The following is a 25,092-nucleotide window of genomic DNA, read 5'->3' as shown; positions in this document are numbered from 1 at the left end:
TGGTGGTGGGTTTGAAGGGGCAACACACACTTCAGTGTTTGAAGACGTAGAGTCAGAATTCCTGGTAGCTGCCAACTGTGGGGCTATTAAGGGCATTACTGCAGCAAGGAGGAGCTGCTGGTTCTTGAGTATAGCAGCTACATAGCTGTGGTAGGCAGCCAGGTCAGCCCTGAGGGGGTCATGATTGCAGTCGTGCACGCAGTGAAATGTTTGGGATGCCAGGTGTTGTGGCAACTCCCTAACTGCTGTGGCAAAATCCCTCACACATTGTTGTAGTCCTTGCAGTAGGGATTGTTGCACTTGCATGGCTGCTGACTGTTCTGCAGATGACATCATGCACATGCGCATCCCCTCAAGGCTGGCTGCCATATTTTGCATCCCCACCCGCACCTCCTTGGCCAGCTCCCCCTGTACTCCCATTACTGTCCTCTCAAAGGTGGTACTGGTGTCATCAGAGTCCTCAGCTGGGTTGGAGTTGGCAGATCGTACTATTGCGGTGGTGGGTGGGTCCTCTGTGATGGCTGCTGCATCTGTGTTCCTCCTTGCGACTGAAGGTGGGGTCTGGAGGGTTCCAAGGACATCTTGGAGGGTTTGCTGGCTAATGTTTGTCAGCTCATCATCCATGTCATCAGGGAAGTCCAGGACAGGCATATCTACAGGAGAGCCATCGTCCTCTGCAATGAGATATTGTACAATTAGTGTGTCTGTGTTGTGGCAGTTGTAATATGACGTCACTGTCTTCCTTTTAGTGAGACATTGTAATCTTGGTTCCTGTTCATTGTTCCTGTCATTAATATTAGCATTCCCATAGGCCTATGCCCCACCTGCATGTCACATGTAGTGTGGGTAGTTTGGGGAATTGTCTGCGTCACATCCTCTAGGTGTAGGTTCTGTCCAAATTGTGTGTTGCCACCTTCTTGTTCTTCTCAACCCTCCCTCTATTTCCATTAGCATGGTGAGGCCTTGCAATGGCTGTGGGTGTTCTGATGCCACTTGCACCACACTTAACAATATGTGACTGACGCAGTCTCTGATATTTCACATACACCTATACGTTGCTGAGACCAAGCACATACTATGTATAGCATCAGCATGCCACGATACAGGTGTCAGCATTGGTAGTGTGTCATGTTGATGTTTGCGAATGTGTGCTACATTGCATTGCACTTATGGGCCTGGTAGTGTTCCATTTCCTCTTAGGACTGTGCGGGTGTGTTTAACTAGCTAGACACCTATGTCCTCCCCCTCAATGCTGTTGTCTTAGCGGTATGACAGTTGGGATGTTGCAAGGTGGCATTGCAGCTATTGTAACACAGACACGGGGTGGACCCTGGAATGGGCATCATGGGTATGACATTACTGCTGTGTACCTCATAATATAAATAACAATACCTGATGTTTATTGTGCCTATAGACATGAGCATTTGACAGGATTTACACTTTGGTAGGAATTAAAGGGAAATGATAACGTTGTCACCCTGAACCCTCTATTTTGAGTGTGTTTGATCCATGGGCACCTAACTGCCATTTGCTACTTGACCAGCACACACAGCACAGGTGGGAGTGGCAACTGTTGTCAATGGTACATGCCACTTGTGGATACGGCCATGAGACTGGAAATTGTGCCCTAGTTCATGTTGTGACAATGTCAGCTGTCCTGTGACAGCAGCCTGTTTTACGTTGTACCTGACCCTCCTGAACTGGCTTTGCCTTTCCAACAGCCTTGGCATGGCAGAGTACCCCCATGCAAAGGTTGTTGGTCTAGTGTTGTGCTGTGCCCCTTGTTTCCCCTGCAGAGCCCATGCACCCGTGCTGTGCCCCTTTAGCCTTTCCACTGCCTGATTTTCATGGCTGACATGCATTGTCTAGTAGGTATGTAACTCACTCTGCTTGCAGTTAACATTTAGGCATTTGTGTTGTTTCCTGGTAGTCTGCGCTGCCCTATCCTTGGATTCCTGTGACGATCTCCTCTGGGATGACAGCTGCCACCATCTCCTCCATCTTGTCCCGGACCTCCTGCGGTGCTGGACTTCGACCTCCAGTCTGCAGTGCTGCCTTCCAGTTCCTTGCCATTTTTTCATGCCAGCGTTTCTTGCACTCAGTGACTGTTCTCCGTACCGCTGCCACACTGTTTATCTTGTCCACAATCTGCTGCCAAATTGCCTCTCTCCTCCTCCCAATTGGCAATTTTGAGGTGACAAAAAGTTGATGCTCTGACCAGTATTTCCTGCTCCTCTGCACTGAAAGAACACTTCCTTTTCGAAAAATGGCACGTATCCGGTTTGCAACGTCATAAACCGGATTAGAGTCATTTTCTCCGCGTAAGCGTTTTTTTGCTTTAAGACGTGGCACAATGGTTAGAGTAACAAAAAATTACTCTAACCCGTGCTTTGTGCCACGGTGTGTCAAAGTATAAATTTGATGCCTGGGTGGCACAAAGAAATGGCGTTAGCCGGCATTAAACTTTTTGTCGCAAAACTGTGTTGGGGCGGTTTTGCATCAAAAAGTATAAATATGGCCCATAGGGCCTAATTACGAGTTTGGAGGAAGGGATTACTCCATAACAAATGTGATGGCTAGCCCATCCACTGTATTACAAGTTCCAGAGGATATAATTGAACTTGTAATACGGAAGCCAGGATATCCGTCACGTTTGTGATGGAGTAATTCCCTCCGTCAAACTCCTAATGAGGCCCATAATGACACAGCTCTCTCAGAAACAAAGGATATCTCCAGAGTGGAGAATAAGTACTAACCAGGGCAACACCAATTTTGCCCTTCAAAGCTACACAGATGTTATGTGCGGCTTCAACCGTTTCAAAAAGAACTTTTTTATACTAACTAGGTGCCAGATTTCTTAGACATCATCCTTTAATATCCTTTCCTGAAACAAACTCATGAATGCTCAGAAGCTTCCCTCAGGCTCTTCTACTGGGCCTCAGAGCCTGTTACTACCAGTTACATAAATTGCAGCACAATGGCCCAAAAATAGTACTTAAAACAGGGTATGGCCCAGCTGCCCCATCCAGTGTGAGAGTTGAAAACTACAATGCCCTTTTCACACTTTTGTATTCCCAAATAAAATTATTTCAAAATCCATCCAACTTCCTTAGCCAGTCATTCCCTACTACGAGTGAAATTGCCTGAAATAAGTTAAGAATTTTAGGGAATACCAGCATCTTAATAGCATTGAATCAACCTGTTGTTGTCAGATGGAGGTTATCGATACATACAAGATTCTTGTTAATTTTTGGCAACAAAGGTTAATAAATTAGTGGAATAAAATTACCCATAGTAGAAGTTATAACTACTTTCAGATAGGCAGCCCTATTAGTTTTACAGTTATCATTCATGGGAGTATCTTCATTACATATGATTTGGGTCTTTTCATTATTAAGAAGATATCTTGATAGCTGCACAAACCTGTCTTCTTCCACCTTGATTTCCCTAATAGCTCTATCAGGATCTATAGTTACGATGGCCAAATCATTGGCATATGACAGCACTTTAGTGCCTAGTCTGTTTACAACCCCAGGCCTTCTGACTAAACTATTAATTAGTTTGACCAAGAAGAGGCTAATATACAGAGCAAACAATAGAGGCGAACATGGGCAACCATGCTGTGTTCCCCGTGTGATCTTACTTCTCGCAGTTTCCAAGCCCATCAATTGTATTTTGCCCATTGGGTTTCTATATATAATTCATATGCTCAACAAATAGCCAGGGACCACGCCTACCCTCTCTAATAATTTATATAAGGTAATGGGCCTGTATGTGCTAGGATTCAGAGGGGGTCCTCATTTTTAAAACCACAACTTTATTAGTATTTTACAATGATTCTGGAGCCAGATTCCTCCTCTGTGCATCCAAATAAGAACTAAGCATACCGACTTACAAGGTAGTAAATAAATACAATAAAACTCTAATGGAATTTTAATGAGTCCAGTTCCTTCCAACTACCAGAGAGTTCAGTGCTTCCCTTAGCTCATTTACCATAAATGATGAATCAAGATCAGTTCAAGTTTCTTCCTCAAGACATTTGACAGTTACTTGCTCCAGCCACTGCTTGATAATATCAGCTCAGGAGTTTAACTCCTTCTAATACTATGTACCATAAAACTCAGAGAAAACTACAGTAACACCTTTGGGGTTATTGACTATCTGGCCTTGTCTATCCTTGATAACAGTAATTCCACCCTGTGTTTAATTATGCACAGCCCTCAAGACTGCTGCTTCATGCTGTCATTGAATTCATAACTCTCAGTCTTGTATGCCTGCTATTTCTCTGCAGTTCCCCTGACAAGAAAATGATTGATCTCAGCTTTAACAGATGATGTGCTAAAAAAAATCTATCCCCTCTCTTCTGCACAGCCATATTCACCTTTGTGTGAGCCCCTTCCGGGATGCCAAATTAAATTCCTCATGAACTACCTTCATTCTATTGTAGCTAACTCTTTGATTATTGAGTCTGAAGCTAAGCTTTTCACCTCTGATCTTGGCCTTCAGGGCATTCCATGCGACAGCTATTGAGGCACTTTCTTTATTTATATTAAGAAAAATCAATCAAACACTGTCTCATGTTCCTTCCATAATCAGGGTTTGATAATAATGCTCTATTCAATTACCATGGCTTTTTTGGTCCAGCCTAGCAGCATACCCTACTTCCAGAATCAGAGGGTTGTGGTCAGGAAATACTCTTGGACATTTCAATATACCAATCTGGCATAGGAGGGTCAATAATGTAAATAAATAATCCAAGTATATGTCTGTTTTTATATGTACAACCTGGATCTCCCTATTGCCCTATGTATCAAACAACCCATGCAAGTCCATAAGTTGTTGTAAAGCACAATAAACATTGGGTTTCCTCCAACGGGATCCTGACATGGAGGGGAGTACCAGTCCCATGTGGTACATAAGATCTGTGCACAATACTATAGGTGTAGACCAGAATGTTACATCAAGGGATATGATATTGATAACTGGTGCTTCATCAAGATTAGACCCATAGACAGAACGGATTGTGAAACTGAATCCCCCTACTTAACATTTGACTAGAACGCATCTGCCCAATCTATCTGACGTGTTCCTTTTAATATCATAGATGCCAGCTCTAGCTAATAGGTCTATCCACAGCACTCTCCTGTGTAGTGTAAGCCAGCAATCGCCCCTAATAACTGTTTCTTGTCTACTGAGATGTGCACTTCCTGAAGTCAGATAATATCAGCCCTCATTATCTACAGCCTCTCGGCCACTCTAGCACACTTAAGACTGTAATTCAGACCCTGAACAACAGCTGTAACAATGCAAATCATATTCACTGGAGTACAAAAAATAGTCTTAGAGCCCAGCAGCTAGACACAGAATGCAGCTTCTCAACTTTGAACAATTTCCCAAGCAAATTACCTCCCAAGAAACAAAAACAAGCATGATCCAGCACAATCCTAATAAGATCCCTACCTTTTTTCTTCACTTTTATCTTTCTTCCCCCACTTTTCCCTTCACTTCTTCCTCTTACCATCTCCCTCCCCAGGTTACCCACAAGCCTTGATCCCTGTCATCCCATTACAAGCAAAGAGACCCTCCACACAAGGGCCTAGTCATGATAGCACCCCTCTACCTGTGGCAAGAGTATAACAAATAAAATAAATAATTCCAACATACTTTTATCACACTTACCACTCATACACCAACCCCCCCAAACAAATTCCATTGCACGTTAGGCTACATAACCCTTGTTTTTGTGGAGTGGACTTTCAGGCAATCCAGGTGTTTCTTAGCCTTTATCTCAGAGATAAACATATGAGTCTTCTCATTATGTATTACTTTGAGGCAATCAAGATTGAAGATGTAGGCATGAGCTCCTTTATCTTTAAAAGGTTTAATATTTTGATGGAGCTTCTAGCACTGCTCCACAGTTATATGGCAAAAGTGTGGTTTCACTAAAAAAACTTGACCATTAAAACATTGCTTTGCCTCTAGGCACGCCTTTTCAAAACCTAATTGCCTCACCAGAAAATTGCCAAGAAGAGTAGGATAGCACTTGACCTGGGGTCAAAAAGGTGCCCTTCTTTAAAGATGCTTATGGTGCAGTGTCTATGAGCTCTGTATCTCATGGTTCCAATCCCAGCCATCCACCTCTAGAATTTTGTCCTTAAATCACTTGATAACAACCAATCTCACATCTTGACCCTCCTCCCCTTTCATGATTATCAGATCCTTCGGTTAATCTATCTCTGTCATTTTTTTAAGTCATCCAGCTTCCGCTGAACATTAACCAGCTGGGACGCATGGGCCTGCAATGTTTCTTTTATTGAGGTGACCTCTGACTCTAGAAGAGTAGTCCACTCCTCAAGTACCAAGATCCTCTCCACGGCTTCAGAGCAAGTTGTAGAAATGTTTGCAGTGCACCCATCAACTTTGTAGTGGCCATCTGAACCTTCCAGCTATCACCCTGAGTCTCCTTCTGATGAGCCATTATACTTTGATATATGATATCAAGAGTAAGAGGGCCCATCTCCTTTTGAGACTTCTGATGTGCCCTGCATTTGGGCCTGAGAGTTAAGTGATAAGATGCTGAGACCCTGTGTAGTCCCATTTCAGAACACTTCTTGACCCTCATCTATGTCTAAGATTAAGATTTATATTTCGAATAGTGGCCCCTAAAATTATTGCCCAGGCCTCTCCCTCAGAAACAGGGCCACTGGCATGAGAGGAAAGACTTCCCAACGCCTCCTCCAGATTGTTATGCAAAGACATTGAAAAGAAAAAAAAGACTCTACTACCTTATGCCTACCAGGTTTATGGGAATTACTTCCAGATTTGACCCTTCTACAGCTGCCAGCTCACTGTTCCCCCATGGGTCCTTAAAATAACCAGAGCCATTCTTTCTTGGGAAGATCATATATGCCCCATAAATAACTCCTAGGGTCATGACCCCTCTAGACTTGAACTCAACAAAAGTCAGTGAGACAGCCCCGTCCCTGGTTCTCTGATGGCGTTAGACTGCACATTATAGCCACTGACCTGTAAACCAGCAATATAGCCCTAAAACATCAGCTCCTAATCCACCTCACCTGGTTGTTGACCTGATATAATATCCTTGAAGGATCCAGCTCTGCCTTCACCTTGCTGGATCTCCATGCCTTGTTCTTCCTTGCTTGTACCTGGCTTTTTGGATGCTGTGGCTACTGCTGGTCCTCACACAACCAGCTTCATTGTGGGGTCTGTGGTGGACTTAATGCTGGTCTCAAACCCAGAAATATGTAAGTACAAGTTTTCCTGTCCTTTGTTCCACCTGTTGTCAAGTAATATTTACATATCATAGCCTTCATAGTATACTGAATGGCGCCAGTATTTGGCCTACAGAAGAACACAGAATTGTGTCTCTACCTACAAACGTTGAAGACAGGATGGTCTACAATTTCTTAACCTACTTACAATATCCCTGTCTTTACAAAGGTGGAATTCACAGTCTGCCTCTGGGTCCAAACGCAATCCATCTGTTTTTCCTGCCTTCCATGAGTCCAGTAACTGCCCTTGCTTAGGTAAGACCAGTCTCCCCAATAAAGCCGGCCATATTTAAATCTCCAGCTCCCTCCACCTCGTCCACGTCAGCATCGCTCATTGTCTTGGCTACTGTTACTGCCTCATTTCCAGTCTCGTGGGCTCCCATGGCAGCATCGCACAGTCACAATGACTTTGTTGATTTTGGCACCTTCCTTTTTTATAAGCCTGCAGCCTTGAACGAGCTACAGTAATAATTGCCTCTCATGCTGAATTCCTTGGTGTCCTAGATTCCGTTTATGCTGGCCCGAGTGCTTTCCAGAGCTAGGGGCGAGTGTCACTTGCTGACCCTCATTACCACTAATACCATCAGTGACTACATTTCCTCTGTGTCAGTTTAACTGCTGTGACCTTGCTACTGCTCACAACCTCCTCATTCAACTCAGGGGGGAAACATCTTCTTTCCCCCAAAATTGTCTTCTGTGGTTGCCTCTTCATGCCAGAGCAGAGAGAGCTGTGCACAGCTGAATCAAGCAGTCGCCATCCTGATCTTCCCTTCGCTCACTCTACACTCCAGTGCAAATATAGGGCCAAATTGACTAGTTTTTGCAGCAGGGCAGCACAGCAAGTCACTTTGCTGCGCTACCCTGTGTCAAAAGGAAAGGGCAGGAATGCACTCTGTTCACGAAATATTGTGCATTTCTGTCCTTTCTGGTGGCACAGGTGCACAATTTGATTCCTATCTCCAACGCAAGAACCCCAACACCATGGTGCAAGCGTATCTGCATTGTTGCCATGGTTGTTTTGTGCAGGAAGGAACAACCTTACACCTGATACCATACTCCACCCTGCACAAACCTTTAAAACAGCTCCTTCCACCCCCTGTTCTGACCCCTATGCCCCCCACCCTGAGTTCTAAAAGTAACCCTGCCCTGTCCAAAAAACCACTCTAACCCAGGCCCCCACCCTGAACCCTAAAACCTACCCCACCCTCACCTAAAAACTACCCCGACTCTCCAGCCCTGAAACCTAAAACCTACTCTGTCCTAAAAAGTACCCCGACGACGACCCCCACAGCCTGTCCTAAAAACTACCCCAACCCCTCCACCCCACCCTGATCCGTAAAACCATCCCCGCCCTGCCCTAAAAACTATCCCGTCCCGCTACCCTGTACCCTAAAACCTACCCATCACTGTGCTACAAGTTGCCCTGACCCCTGCCTTGTCCTAAAAACTACCCCAACCCCCCAACCCGGCCCCAGTTACCTCTCTCCTCTGGTCCTTCCTGTACTACCTGACAACTAGAACGCTTTCTCTGTAGTTAACATGCATATGCGTAGTGAACGCATGTGCGGTAAACGCATTCATAGTAAACACATGTGCATGGTAATGGCAGGGTGGCAATGCATAGTGTTGCATCAACTGCATTGTAAATGATGTTTCCCATGGGTCTGCAGCCTGCACTGCCGGTGCGTCATAAAAAGTGATGTTCAAGCCACTTTTAAATATGCCCCTTTGTCATTTTTTGGGGGGGGAATTCTGAAAATCTGCTGAAACTATAACAATGTAGGTTGACAACTGTCCTTAAAACACTAAAAACATAAAAGGCACATATTGATGTATTTTCTTTTTTTCAATGTTCCTGATTGTTTAGAAAGTAAATTATTAGACTAATTCGAATTTCCTTGACTCTGTGTGCTTTTGAGCCTCCACCAAGGCACACGCCTCCACTTTCAGTCAAAGGTTTTGGGGCAGTAGCGTAGCGAGGATGCCATGAGGCCCTATTGCAAGCAAGGAAAATGGCCCCTTTGAATGCTGGTTGGGTAATAAAATGCAGGATTTATTAGGGTTCATTGGACCCCTCATGTCTCTGGGCCAAGGTGAATTGCATTGGCTGCACCAATGGTAGCTGTGTCCCTGTCTTCTGGGTGACGAGTGACTTGGCTGTAGTGAGTTGATAGATGACCTGTCCTTTCTGAGTCCAATCTTCAACTAAGGGCCTGATTCTGACCTTGGCGGAGGGGATTATTCAGTCACAAATTTGACGGATAGCCCACCCACGGTATTGCAAGTCCCATTATATCCAATTATGAGTTTAGTGGATGAGATGTCCCATCCGCCGCCTGGCGGGGGCTGCAGCCATACTGGCTACCTCCCAGCCGGGCGCATTACTAATTTCCCGCTGGGCTGATGGGCGGAAACCAAGGTTTTTGCCCAACGGGGAAAGTAGCGGCAGCATTGTCGTCAGCTCATAATCGAACCAGTTGCTATGCTGCTGCCCGCAGGGTGCTCCTGCACCCTTGCAATGCTCAATGCTCACTGTCAGCATAGCAGACAGTGAGCATTGAGAGGGTGCTGAGCAGGAGGACCCCTGCACTGCCATGCCAAATGCATGGGCATTGCAGGAGCCCCTCAATGGCCCTCTGCACCTGTTCTCTGCCAATCTTTACATGGCTTGAAGCCGCCATAAAAAGGCTGGCGAAGAACCAGAGCCTAATCAGCAGGGCGGCGCTGACTTCCTCCTAGCCTGGTGCATTACTAAGTTCCAGGTGGGCTGCCGGGCGGAAACCAAGGTTTTCACCCAGCGGGAAAGTAGCGGCAGCATTGTCGTCGGCTCATAATCGAACCAGTAGCAATGCTGCCACCCGCAGGGTGCTCCTGCATCCTTGCAATGCTCACTGTCTGCATAGCAGACAGTGAGCATTGAAAGGGTGCTGAGCAGGAGGACCCCTGCACTGCCATGCCAAATGCATGGGCATTGCAGGAGCCCCCCAATGGCCCTCTGCACCTGTTCTCTGCCAATCTTTACATGGCTTTAAGCCCCCATAAAAAGGCTGGTGAAGAACCAGACCCTAATCAGCAGGGTGGCGCTGACTTCAGCACCACCCAGGCTGATTCTGACCTATGCCACTGTCATGTCGGTAGGTTGGCTGGGCTGCCCGCCAACCTCGTAATGTGGTGGTCAGACCCCCACAACCATGGCGGTCCGACAGCCACTCCGAGTGTGGTAGTCTGAGGACCGCCACACTCGTAATCCGTCCCTTAGTCTGTAGTGCTTCGTTCTATGTGAGACACTCTGGTAGCTTGCATCACTGTCCTACTTCCTTGCTCCAAACAAAGCTCCTAGCTTTCTTGTCTTTCTAGTGGCTTTGTGGGGATCTTTTTTTAATGAAGAATCTCAGAGACAGTGCACACTGAGAATATGTAGGTTCTTTCCAAAACATGCATATAATTTGCAAAATAGATGCTTGTTAAAAGATTCTGCTGAAAAAAAGAGTTGTGTCCACGTTGTTAAAGGGTAGTTTGAGTTCCCCCTTTAGAAGTTAAGAACTTGAGTGCCTATATGTAGCCCAGATTTCATAGATGTGCAGTGTAACAGAAAGTAATGAATGTGCCATGTTGTGTGTTTTACCTGTAAGCTTTTTTTTTCTTCTAGTCCATTTTTCTACCAAGTTACTTGACTGGCATCAATGCAGATAACGTATTATTTTCTATTTTATTTTGTCTTGCGTTCTTAAAGTGCTTTATGAAAACACTGTTATTTCCGGTGTCTTTGTGTGAAGCTCTGTTGGTGTGTGAGTAGTCCAGACTCTCAAACCCAGTCAAACTCTATAAGAGCTATAACTCTCATGGGTTGTAAAATGCTGACACACTCAAACTGTTTGTCCTCTCTTCTTTTTAACTTCCCACGTGAGACAGCACTGTTTCTTGCTAGACATTTCATTAGATTTTAGTGGCCTTAGATCCTGCACACTCCATGCCAATGTTTGGCTTCATTCTCACTCTCATTTGCTTGTTTCTGATTCGTTAACCTGTGCACTTCAAGTCCTCTTCTTGAGTTTCATCTTTCCCTGGAACATGGCCAAAATACTTGTGTCTTTCCACTGCTTGCATTGTGGGAGCTACCTTTGTCTTTTTGTTGAAGCACTCCATTCAAGTGCATCTGTTTGTGTTCATCTGTTTGCTCCCAGTCACTTCCACACACCCTCCGTCTGTCTATGTTGCCTCCTGCCCACCTCTAGTGTGTTGTCTCATGCTACACATCCATAATGCCACCCATCCGGAAATACAAAAACATAAGAAGAGCTATGAGGCTGCATGCACTGGGCACATAAAAGCACATTTTTGTATTCTTTGTCAGTGTCTACCTCACTGAGTCCGAAGACTAACTGACAATTGGTAAATGAAACTGCTCTTTGCATAAAAAACACACAGAACATTTTTACAGATATTGCTTCCTATGCTGGGGGAAATATGAGTTTGAAACAAAACACTGCCCTCCATAATTAAATATCTGCAAACAAAAGCAGTATGTAAAAGAATGCCATTTTACCTCTAGTCCATACATATGCAATGGTTAGCTGTGATCTACGTTTGCTCAGTCATGATGCAGTTAAACATAATGTAGAGTTGCAGTAACTGTAGTTCTATCCAGTGCCCAGAAAGCCAGGCTGGATTTTGCAACGCTGTTGTTTGCCCCACTGAATTGTGCAAGTGATAAACGCCATCTGCTCACCATACAGAGCCTCCTGTTTCCCCACAGAATTACAGCTCTCACATTGATCTGTGCCAGAATGTCATGTATTAGCCTGATGGCCCATAATCAGAACACTTAGGCCCATATTTATACTTTTTGACGCTAAACTGCGCTAACGCAGTTTAGCGTCAAAAATTTTTGCGCCGTCTAACGCCATTCTGAAGCGCCATGCGGGCGCCGTATTTATGGAATGGCGTTAGCCGGCGCAAGCAGACCGGCGCTGCCTGGTGTGCGTGGAAAAAAACCACGTAGACCAGGCAGCGCCGGCGTTGGGAAAAAATTACGTTAGGGCGTCTTAAAATGGGTCAAGTCAGGTAGAGGCAAAAGAATCGCCTCAACCCGATTTGCGCCATTTTTTTACGACGCCCAGACGCCATTTCATGACTCCTGTCTTAGTAAAGACAGGAGTCATGCCCCCTTGCCCAATGGCCATGCCCAGGGGACTTGTGTCCCCTGGGCATGGTCATTGGGCATAGTGGCATGTAGGGGGGCACAAATAAGGCCCCCCTATGCCACCAAAAAAAATTACAAAATATAAAAAATTATACTTACCTGAACTTACCTGAATGTCCCTGGGGTGGGTCCCTCCATCCTTGGGTGTCCTCCTGGGGTGGGCAGGGGTGACAGGGGGGGGTCCCTGGGGGCAGGGGAGGGCACCTGTGGGCTCATTTTGAGCCCACAGGCCCCTTAACGCCTACCCTGACCCAGACGTTAAATAGTGGCGCAAATGCGGGGTTTTTTGACCCGCCACCTCCCGGGCGTGATTTTTGCCCGGGAGTATAAATACGACGCATTTGCGTCGCCGTCATTTTTTTAGACGGGAACGCCTTCCTTGCATCTCATTAACGCAAGGAAGGCGTTCACGCCAAAAAATGACGCTATTTGCCCATACTTTGGCGCTAGACGCGTCTAACGCCAAAGTATAAATATGGCGTTCGTTTTGCGCCGAATTTGCGTCGAAAAAAACGACGCTAATTCGGCGCAAACGGAGTATAAATACGGGCCTTAGATGCTCTGGTGCCCTCTTTTGCAAACTTTGAGAAAAGGCCTCTTTTGACATGGTTAGCCTCCCTCCCCACTTTTTGCCTGGAACATTATGGGGGTCATTGCAACCCTGGCGGACGGTGTTAAAGGTGCGGTAATACCGCAAACAGGCCGGCGGACAAAAAAAGGGAATCATGACCCTGGCGGAAACCGCCAACAAAGACAGCCACTTTAACACACCGCCCGCCACGGTGGTACAGACAAGCAGCGCGGCGGTTACCGCCAACAGACAGGCGGGAGACAATGTACCGCCCACACTATTACAACCCGCCAATCCGCCACCTTTTCCGGAGCGGATGCACCACGGATAAAAACACGGCGGAAACAGCTTTTGCTATGGGAAAACGCTCACCTCAACACATCCCACGAGGAAGGAGGACACCATGGAGCCCGAATTACAAATCCTACCTGCCCTTGTTTTTCTGCTCCTTTACGACCAACATCTACATAGGCGCAGAAGATACCGGTGAGTACTGCACCTATGACACGGGGAGGGGGAGGCAAAAGTTAGGGGGACACCCACCAAACACCCCCACCCTCGCATATCACAACATACACACCAATGCAGTCACAAAAATCACAGTAACAACCCACAAAGACAATGCAAAAATCGGGCAAACATTGTAATGTGCCAATATACATGTCATACAAAAATATACAGATATACATATCTCAAAATCACTCTTATTTACACATACAATCCGAGAAGTAGTGCAGATATGTACACAACAATGTCCAAAAAAGTATGGGCGAGGCCCACAATAGATACCTGACCAAAATTGGAGAGAACACTGCCGGGGCATCAGATAGAAACACTACAGGCACCTCAGGGGGAAGGGAAGGGGGGGCACCTCAGCCAGATGAATGCGAAGCCAGATCCACGATGGGGCTCCATGCCCATTGATGTATCCTGGGGAGTGCAAAGCCACAGTCTCTCAAGTCACTACAGTGGGTGGTTTGCCCACTGTGCCATCCTGGGGAGTGCAAAGCCACAGTCTCTCAAGTCACTACAGTGGGTGGTTTGCCCACTGTGCCATCCTGGGGAGTGCAAAGCCACAGTCTCTCAAGTCACTACAGTGGGTGGTTTTCCCACTGTGCCATCCTGGGGAGTGCAAAGCCACAGTCTCTCAAGTAGATGCAGGTCTGCACTGGTTCTGGAGGTGGACTGGTGCCCAGACTGGATGAGTCTCCATGTGAAAGTACCTGTCCTGTCAGTGTCCCAGCTGCACATGGGATAAGGAGGCCTGATGTGGCGGTCCATTCATTCCTAGACGGTGCATGCCCTGTTCAGTGGTGCTTTGCCATGGCGTCTTTGCCCTGTTCAGCGGTGCTTTGCCATGGCGGTCTTTGCCCTGTTCAGCGGTGCTTTGCCATGGCGGTCTTTGCCCTGTTCAGCGGTGCTTTGACATGGCGGTCTTTGCCCTGTTCAGCAGTGCTTTGCCATGGCGTTTCAGGACTGTTCAGCGGTGCTTTGCCATGGCGGTCTTTGCCCTGTTCAGTGGTGCTTTGCCATGGCGGTCTTTGCCCTGTTCAGCGGTGCTTTGACATGGCGGTTCAGGACTGTTCAGCGGTGCTTTGCCATGGCGGTTCTGATACGGACATTGGTGTGTGGCATGACGATCTCTACACTGGGCATTGGTGTGTGGCATGACGATCTCTACAATGGGCATTGGTGTGTGGCATGACGTTCCATCATTGCCCAGCGGGGCTGTGGCATCCTGGCCTCTCATGGGCTGTGACTCCAGCAGTGGTCTCCTGACCAGTGACGATACTTGTGCCCTCCTGGGCTGTGACTCCGGCAGTGGTCTCCTGACCTGTGACGATACTTGTGCCCTCCTGGGCTGTGACTCCGGCGGTGGTCTCCTGACCTGTGACGATACTTGGGCCCTCCTGGGCTGTGACTCCGGCAGTGGTCTCCGGACCAGTGACGATACTTGGGCCCTCCTGGGCTGTGACTCCGGCGGTGGTCTCCGGACCAGTGACGATACTTGGGCCCTCCTGGGCTGTGACTCTGGCGGTGGTCTCTGGACCAGTGACGATACTTGTGCCCTCCTGGGCTGTGACTCTGGCGGTGGTATCTGGACCAGTGACGACGGTGCTGGCGGTTGTGTCTGGACCGCCGGATATGATGGCGCACTTCTCCGCCGTGACACTCACAACAGGCTGGGCAGACTTCCTCTGGACCTTCCCCACCTTTGTTGGAGTTACAGCTGACTCACCAATTGCCTTCGATCCCATATCACTTGTTGTCCCACCAGGAGTCTTAAGACGGTCCCGTCTCCATTTTCAGAGCCTTTACAGGGGGTGGGCTGCCACTGCCTTGGCTCCGGGTCCTACTGCCTGCCCTAGTGGCCGGTGCACTCCAAAAACCTGGAGCACGCACCACTGGTACTGGAGGCTTTTTGGCTGAGGCGCTACGACGGGACTGATGAATTGGAGGGGGGGGGGCAAAAAGGTCCATTTGACAGAGGGACAGTTTCTGACGAACACTGGGATGGGTAGCTGGAGGGGGTCTGGGAGTGGAGGAAGAGGAGGTGGTTGTAGGAGGTGTCACTTTAGGTGTTTTGGGTGCAGGTGCAGGTACTGGAGGCTGTCGTGAGGTGGATGGATGTTGGGTGAGTGATTGCCGGCGTTTGGGTACTTTGGGAGGGAGCGTCACAGACACATTGGGAGAGGACACAGGGGACGTGTAAATGGCAGTGGAGGTGGTGAGTGCAGGTGAGCGGCTTGGGGTGCTGGGTGTCCTGGTGCGAGTCCTAGTGCTTGTAGATGTGGTGCATGCAGGTGTGTGTGTAGACGAGACTGGGAGGGAGGAGGGAGAGGAGGAGGAGGGGGACACAGTGGAGACAGTGGATGTTGCTGTGTCTGTATGTGGGTGAGGCTTGCGTGAGTGCCTGTGGTGTGTGTGGTGCCTATGTTTGCTTGAGCTACTTGTGTTTGTTGACTTGTGTACATGCTGGTCTGTAGGTGTGCTTGGGATGGGCTGGAGTACAGGAGATTGGGTCTGGGTGGAGGAAGTTGGAGGGGGGAGGCTAGACACAGGGACAATGGCTGCCATCAGTGCTGAGGCCAGAGATTGCAGGGTTCGCTGAAGGACAGCCTGACCAGAATGAATGCCCTCCAGGAATGCATTACCGTGTTGCAACTCCCTTTCTACACCCTGGATGGCATTCACAATGGTACTCTGCCCAACAGTGAGTGACCTGAGGAGGTCAATGGCCTCCTCACTGAGGGCAGCAGGGGTGACTGGGGCAGGGCCTGAGGTGCCTGGGGCGAAGGTGATGCCCACCCTCCTGGGTGAGCGGGCACAGGGCGAACGCTGAGGGGCTGCTGGGAGGGCGGTGCTGGTAGGGGGGGTGGCGGCTGTACCTGTAGAAGTGGGGCGCACAGGTGGTGCCGCCACCACAGGGGAGCTCCCATCGGCGGACGAGTCCGTGTCGCTGGTTGGTGATCCGGTGGCTGACGTGAAGCTCCCCTCGCCCTCCGTCCCACTGGTGCATTCAGAGTCTGTGGTGTGGCCCTCCATGGCATGTGGGATGCAGCTCCCTCGTGCTCCGGTGTCACTGTACCTCCGCCTGATGATGCTGATGTACAAAAGGACAGGGAGAGCAGGAAAAGGGGGGGGAGACAGAACAAAGAGAGTTTTAGTGCATGGCATGCCGCTACCGTTGGCGGACAAGACAGATGCAGCAGCCCCCTGCATTACGCCATTCTCCTGACCTCCGCACATGCAATTTCTGGGACATGGCCTACATGGCAATGGTGGAAATCTGCGCACATGGATGCCACAGGGGCAACTATACCTCAACTTGGCACTCCGCTGAGGTGGGGTTAATTGCCACATGGCCTACATAACGGAGGGGCCTTGCCTACCTAACTCGCCCTGGCCTAGGGACACCCACAGCCCACCTCCCCCACCCAGACCCCTCCACTGCACGCAAACTCCGCTGAATGAGGTTGTACTCACCCCCTTGTGTCTGCTGTGATATCCTCAAGCGCCCATCCAACTCCGGGTAGGCCACCGCCAGGATCCGGAACATCAGGGGGGTCATGGTGCGACGGGCACCCCTCCCACGTTGGGAGGCCATCCCCAGCTGAGCCTCTGCCGTCTTCTTGCTGCAGCGGCGAATGTCCTCCCATCTCTTACGGCAGTGGGTGCCCCGTCTCTGGTGGGCCCCCAGGGTCCGGACCTCCTTGGCAATGGCACGCCAAATGTCCCTCTTCTGGTGGGCGCTGACCTACATGACATGCACAAGGAAAGAGCAACAGTCATTACCAACTGCACCGTCAATGTGAGAGGCCCCCTCCCTACTCTGGCCATGTGGCCCATTCATTCCCATGCATAACTGTTCTATGTACTCTGCCCCCTTCCCTCTTCCACCCAGCCCTCTCCACCCAGGCCTAGCCCATACAACGTGCTCCCTGTGTACTAACCTGTTGGTCTGGAGGAACGTAGAGTAGCGTGTACTGGAGGAGGACCCCATCCACAAGTTTCTCCAACTCCTGTGCAGTGAAGGCAGGGGCCCTTTCCCCAGATGCAGCAGCCATCGTCGCTTCCAGACCGAGGTCACAGCAGCACTAGCAGTGTAGGTCCTCTCCTGTCGAAGGTCAGGTATCTAGTGAGTGAACAGATAGAAAATGGCGGTGACGTCCGCGGCGGTGCGCATCATCACCGCCGGCGCACCTGTTCATTGGCTCCTGGGACCCATAGGGTCCAATGTTAACCAATGCAGCATTGCGCCGCGGTCTACGACCTCCTACCGCGACGGTGTGCAACGCCAGCGCAGTTACCCCACAATCCCATTGTCCCAGTTTAGAGGTCAGGCAGCCGCCATTTCAGGGGCCCACATGGCTTCATTTACTACTGCGTCATGCATAGCTAGGCCTATACTCAACACACATACAGGAAGGCTTTTTTGTCTGGTGTAGTCTTGTGTGTAACTGTGGGTACATACCTGGAGGAATAGTGACTGGTTCTTTGCTGTTGTCCTTCTTAGGCACCGTCAGTTGGGACATATGAGAAGATGGCGGAATCCTCCGGTGTACCGACCGCTGGTGGACCTGTTGACAATGGAAAAAAGACATATCATTGTCACCTACCGGTTTGACCGTGCCACAATCCAGGAACTATGTACCCAGTTGGAGCCAGACCTGATGTCACCAATCCGCCATCCGACTGGAATCCCCCCTGACGTGCAGGTGCTGTCAGTGCTCCATTTCCTTGCAAGTGGGTCATTTCAGACAACAGTGGCCATGGCATCAGGGATGTCCCAGCCTATGTTTTCCAACGTGCTGTCCAGAGTGTTGTCTGCCCTGCTGAAACACGTAAGGAGATACATCATTTTCCCTGAGGTTGAGGATTTGCCTACAGTGAAAGGTGACTTCTATGCCCTTGGACATATCCCCAACATCATAGGTGCCATTGATGGGACCCATGTAGCTCTGGTGCCCCCCGCAGGAGTGAACAGGTGTACAGAAACCGGAAGAGTAATCATTCCATGAATGTCCAGATGGTCTGTTTGGCAGACCAGTACATCTCGCAGGTAAATGCAATGTTCCCTGGCTCTGTGCATGACGCATATATCCTGTGGAATAGCAGCATCCCTGATATGATGGGTCAACTCCAGAGGCACCGTGTATGGCTATTGGGGGACTCTGGTTACCCCAACCTTTCGTGGCTATTGACCCCAGTGAGGAATCCCAGGACCAGGGCAGAGGAACGGTACAATGATGCCCATGGGCGGACTAGGAAGGTAATCGAACGCACCTTCGGCCTTCTTAAGGCCAGGTTCAGGTGCCTCCATATGACAGGTGGATCCCTATTCTACTCACCGAAGAAGGTGTGCAACATCATCATCACCTGCTCCATGCTCCATAATTTGGCATTGCGACGCCAGGTGCCTTTTCTGCAGGAGGATGATCCAGATGACAGTGTTGTGGCAGCTGTGGAGCCTGTGGAGCCAGTGGACAGTGATGAGGATGAAGCTGAGGATGAAGAAAACGACAACAGGGAGTCAGTCATACAGCAATATTTCCAGTGACACACAGGTGAGAACATTTTCTGGTTTAACATTACATTAACTTTCACACGTCTACCTCTATCCTGTACCTACATTTCACTCGCTATTTGTTAATTGAGTTGTACCCTTCCATTTCAGTTTCACAAGTGTGGTAACCTACGTGTCAACTGCTTGCATCTTTCAAGGGCTTGTGATGTGTGACATTGGTATGTTAGCCTTACAATGGGTAACCCATTATGACACTGTAATTGATAATACAAAGTTTCAAATCATAGACTGACTCAAGATTTTTTTGGCTTTCAAGGGTGTTTATTTAAGTGCTAAAAAAATCAAGGAAGGTTGTAAAATGGTGATGTGGAGGAATGTCCATGGCAGAGTCCGGTCTATTCGTCTCACAGGTGCACTGCCCATCTGGGCATTGGAAGTGGAGCTGGGGCAGTTCCAATCTGGACAGGGTGACAAAGTGGGACAGTGGGGGGACAATCAGGGTGGTCTTATTTCCTGGCGGGGGTTTTGCCATCTTGCTCTGTCCTGTTCCTGGATCTCAGGGACCGCTTGCGTGGTGGTTGTCCGTCTGCAGGGGATGGGGTGCTGGTGTGGTGGTCCTGTGGCGGGGCGTCCTGTCCACTAGCGCCGGCGGAGGTGGTGGGCAGTTCGTCGTCCTGGCTAGTGTCAGGGGCCCCTTGGAGTGCCACGGTGTCCCTCATGGTCTTTTGAATGTCCGTCAGCACCCATATGATGGTGCCCAGGGCGGAGCCGATGGTCCTGAGCTCCTCCCTGAACCCCAAATACAGTTCGTCCTGCAGACGCAGGGTCTCCTGCAACTTGTCCAGGACCGTGGCCATCGTCTCCTGGGAGTGGTGGTATGCTCCCATGATGGAGGATAGGGCCTCGTGGAGAGTTGGTTCCCTTGGCCTGTCCTCCCTCTGTCACACAGCAGCCCTCCCAGTTCCCCGGTGTTCCTGTGCCTCCGTCCCCTGGACCGTGTGCCCACTACCACTGCCCCCAGGTCCCTGTTGTTGTTGGGGTTGTGGGTTAGCCTGGGTGTCCTGTAGTGGTAGACACACCGCTGATTGACTTGTCCTGGGTAGGGAGGTTTGGGCCCGCTGGGTGGATGCTGTACTGGTGTTACCAGAGGGTGGCAGCTCGGTGTTGGGCTGTGGCTGGGCTAGGGGAACCGACTGTCCTGAGGCCCACGATGGTCCGGGCTGGTCATCAGGATCCAGTGGGGCAGAGCTGCTGTCGTCACTGTGGGCGTCTTCTTGGGGTGGAGTGGTGTTGTCTGGACCCTCTGGTGTGGTGACGTTCCTTCGGGTTCCTGCAGGGGTATAAGCACATGATTATTGCATCTGTGTGTGTAATGGTGTGCAATGGTTGGGTGTGCGTGATCCCCAGTGCAGGCATTCCTATGTGGGGGCTTGTGTGGTGATGATTGGGGGGGTGTTCTGGGTATGTGCAGTGGGCATGCTTTAGTGAGGGGTGCCCATGCTTAGTTGTTTCATGCAGGGCTTGGTGTTGGGATGGGTGCTTGGTGTCATGGGTAGATTGGTGAGGATTTGTGGTGATAGGGGAGGGTGTGAGGGTGGGGGTGTGTGATAGCATGCAGGTAGGGTGGGGGATGTGATAGTTAAGATTTGACTTACCAGTGTCCCATCCTCCACCGACTCCTCCGAGGCCCTCAGGATGCAAGATGGTCAGGACTTGCTCCTCCCATGTTGTTAGTTGTGGGGGAGGAGGTGGGGGTCCGCCGCCAGTCCGCTGCACTGCGATGTTGTGCCTGGAGACCATTGAACGCACATTCCCCCGTAGGTCGTTCCACCTCTTCCTGATGTCCTCCCTATTTCTTGGGTGCTGTCCCACGGCGTTGACCCTGTCCACTATTCTGCGCCATAGCTCCATCTTCCTGGCTATTGATGTGTGCTGTACCTGTGAGCCAAACAGCTGTGGCTCTACCCGTACGATTTCCTCCACCATGACCCTGAGCTCCTCCTCGGAGAAGTGGGGGTGTCTTTGGCATGACATGGGGTGTTGTGTGTGATGTGTGGGGTGGTGTATGTGTTGATGAGTGTGGTGAGTGTAGTGGTATGTGGTGTTTTGTGCGTGGATGTTGTGTGGGTGATGGTGTTGTGTGCCTTTGTGTGATGGGGTTGTCAATAGCTGTGCTGTCTCTCTGGCCTTCTCTAGGAATTTCTGGTCGTAGGGGTTTGTGTGTGATGTGGGTGTGTATTTTATATTGTGTTGGGTGTGTGGGAGTTGTGTGTGTATGTGTATCAGGTGTGTGTATTTGGAAGTGTCCAATGTGGCGGTGTTTTGTATATGTGTGTTTATTTTGAGCGCGGTGGTGTGTACCGCCAATGGAATACCGCGGTTGAAAGACCGCCGGGTGGATTCGTGGGTCGTAATAGCATGGGCGTGTTTCTGTTGGCGTGGAGGTGGAGGATTTGTTTCCGCCAGTTTATCGCTGACCTTTGGTGTGGCGGTGTTGTGTGGGTGTCTGAATTTCGGCGGATTCCGTGTTGTGTGTCATAATAGCTGTGGCGGTCTACCGCGGCCACGGCGGTGTATTGGCGGTCTTCTGCATGGCGGTAAGCGCCTTATACCGCCAATGTTGTAATGACCCCCTATGTGTTTTTGAACTGTAAGTGCCCTGGGCTCCTGCTAAACAGATTTCCAGGGCCAAAGAACCCACTGAAGCAACATTAGTCACTGAGGGAGGGGTAGACTTATCCTGTGTTACCTGGCCCATTAATATGGAAAATTATCAGCAGCAACCTTTGATTGTTGGGAGTAGAGTAAAAGCCTTCAGAGACACTGGTGCTAGTGTCACTATGGTGACCTAGCAACTGGTTCACTCAGATCAGTACCTTATTGGGAAAACCTATTCCTTCACCAGTGCTGACAATGTCACAAAGATTCATCCTATGGCTATGGTATCTCTGGACTGGGGGGAGTAGTGGGACAGAAGGAAGTGGGTGTGTCCTCATCTGCTTGGAAATGACCTGGAGAATTCTCCTTGGGCTGAAATAGAAATGATGACCCATGAAGGATTGCTTGGGATTCCAGAATGGTCTTGTGTGAAAACCAGAGTGAACAATGGGTGTTAGATCCTGGAAGAATGGACCCACCCTCTAACAGAAAAGGCAAGAAGAATGGGGGAACAGCTTCTAAAGTGATTCCAAAATAGAACTCCTCTTCCTAGGAAGAGTACTTTTTAGCCACTGAGGGAACAGATCCTGAAGAGTTTGGGCCTTCCTGTAGCAGCAGAGCTCTTGGGACAAGGGGGACCCTCTCAGGAGGATCTGTGCCAGGGAAAAAAAAACTGTCCCACTTTTGAAAGCCTGAGGCAGCACGCTGCACAGGAAGAACAGGGTGATGTCAGTGGTACCCACAGGGTCCATTGGGAGGTTTGACTCTTGTATACTGAGGCCAGTTACCTCAAGTCTGTTGCAACCAGGAGGGTGGTAGTACCTCAGCAGAACAGAAAGTTTATTTTCTCTCTAGCCCATGACATTCCCCTGGCTGCGCACCAAGGCCAAAACAAAACCTGGAGTAGGCTAGTGAATCACTTTTATCGGCCTGGGATGTCCCAAAAGGTGAAGGATGTTTGCCAGTCCTGTGTCTCCTGTCGAGCCAGTGGTAAGGCAGGAGCTCACCTGAAGGCCGCTTATTCCCTGCACCTGTGGCTGGAGTTTCCTTCAAAAGTGTAGGGGTTGATATTGTTGGCCCCCTTTACCCTAAAACAGCCTCAGAAAAAATAGAGATATCCTAGTGGTAGTAGATCGTGCCACTAGATATCCAGAAACTATTCCTCTTAGGAGCACCACTGCCCCTGCAATGGTCAAGACCATCGCAAGTATTTTTACCAGGGCTGGCTTTCCTAAAGAGGTAATGTCAGATACAACCTGGTAAAACGCCAAAACCTTATGCCAACCCAGGAGAGGCACAATGAAGAGAAATATCACTAGTTGTCCTCCTTTTTTCTTCTTTCTATGTGTGCTGAATTATGCCGACATTATGCAACATGCAGAGAAAAAGGAAACTTTTATAAATGTTGCAGGTTGTAAATTATAAAGCTCAATAACCGATAGTTTGTGCCATTGCTAGCTGGATTCAGTTTTACAAGAGAGATGGATGTCCTATCACATGACTGATGACATATGGCAAAGATCTTTTCTAAGTCACAGATAATAGGTTTTGTGAAGGTTCCAAGAGCATTAGAGTAAAAACTGTTTGGAACTGGTTCAGTGTGATTTTTTGGCTAATTTTGTTGAGGTCTCTATAATTAGCTGACCTGTAGTATTTATGTTTTTGAGTCCCTAGAGTGAAATAATCATTAATATTAGGCGTAGTATACAGAATGGTGTAGCCCATGCCCTGGTATTTAACACTGGAGATGGTTTACATGCTCTTTGAGAGGTCCTCACTGAGAGAATGGATCCAAGTGTAGCCTGAAATTATATAGAATTTTTCAATCAATCAATCAAATTGTATTTGTAGAATGCTGCTTTTTACCCGAGTGAGTATCAAGGTGCTGTGCTTCTGCACTGGTTGAAGAGACAGGTTTTCAGCTCCTTCCTGATGTGTATGGGTGCTATGCAAAGATGGAAGGGGAGGGCATTCAGGACTTGGTGGTGAGGTAAGAGAAGGCACGGCCTCGGTGCGGCTGTGTCTGATGTGTGGTACCTGAGCAAAGGATAGGTGGATAGATTGGAGGGTCCTTGGAGGTATATGGAATTTCAGAAGGTGGTTCAAGTTGGTGGGTCCTTGATCATGTAGGAACTTGTAGGCATGTGTCAGCAGCTTGAATTGACAACTTTTACCAATGGGGAGCCATGGAGGTCTTTGAGGTGTTGGGTGATGTGGGTCCTCTTAGGCAAGTTGAGGATGAGTATGGCTGCTGTATTCTGAATTGTCCGGAGTCTTTACATGAGCTCGGTGGAAGTGTCGGCATATAGAGCATTGCAATAGTCCAGTCTGCTTGTGATGCGATCCTGCATCACTGATTTCATGGTATTGACTGACAGCAACTTGAAGGCTTTGTGGAGCAGGGGGACGGTGTAGATGTAATTGTGTTGATCTGGCATCTCATGGAGAGTTTGCTGTCCAGAATGATACCGAGGTTGCAGGTGTGTTCTTTAGGAGTGGGTGTAGGCCCGAGTTTTGATGACCACCAGGAGTCATTTGAGAGGGAGGTGTGTCTGCCGAAGATCAGTACTTTGGTTTTGTCCATGTTGAACTTCAATCAGTGTTTCTTCATCCAGACTGAGATGCTCTTAATGCAGTTGTGGAAGTTGGTCTTCCTTGTGGTAGGGTCCGCTGAGAGTGAGAGGATGAACTGGGTGTCATCGTCATTGGAGGCTATGTTTATGTAGCTAATGTAGAGAGTGGGACTGATGGAGGAACCTTGAGGGACGTCGAGATTGTGTGTTTGGGTTGCAAAGTGAAGGGAAGGAGCCGGATTCTCTGAGTCCATCCTGAGAGGAAAGAGGCTATCCATTGGAGCTGGCCATCTGTGATTCCAATCCGTCTCAGACTGTGTATGAGTGTGCAGTGGAAGACTGTGTTGAAGGCTGGGGAGAGGTCGAGCAGGATCAGGGTAGCTGATTCTTCCCTTTCGAGCAGGGTGAGAATGTTGTCACTTGCAGGGATGAGGGCTGTCTCAGTGCTTTGATTGGCTCTGAAACCTGATTGTGAGGGATACGGTAGGTTGTTTCTTTTCAGGTGTTCTGTGAGCTGGAGGGTGATAGCCTTTTCCAGGACTTTGGCGGGGAATGGGAGTGGAATGATGGGGTGGCAGTTTTGGAGTTTGCTGGAGTCACCTGATGGTTTCTTGAGGAGGGGTCTTACGTCTACGTGTTTCCAAGTGTCCAGAAAGGTGTTTGAGGTGATGAAGGTGATGAGGAGAGTGGTAAGCTGGAGGCTGATGTTGTCACTTGCTAGGTTGAAGAGTCAGTAGGGGCATAGGTCAGTGGGAGCTCCATGTGGA

Source organism: Pleurodeles waltl, chromosome 9 (assembly GCF_031143425.1).
Source record: "Pleurodeles waltl isolate 20211129_DDA chromosome 9, aPleWal1.hap1.20221129, whole genome shotgun sequence".
NCBI lineage: Eukaryota > Metazoa > Chordata > Amphibia > Caudata > Salamandridae > Pleurodeles > Pleurodeles waltl.
Note: the sequence above shows the minus strand (reverse complement) of the source record.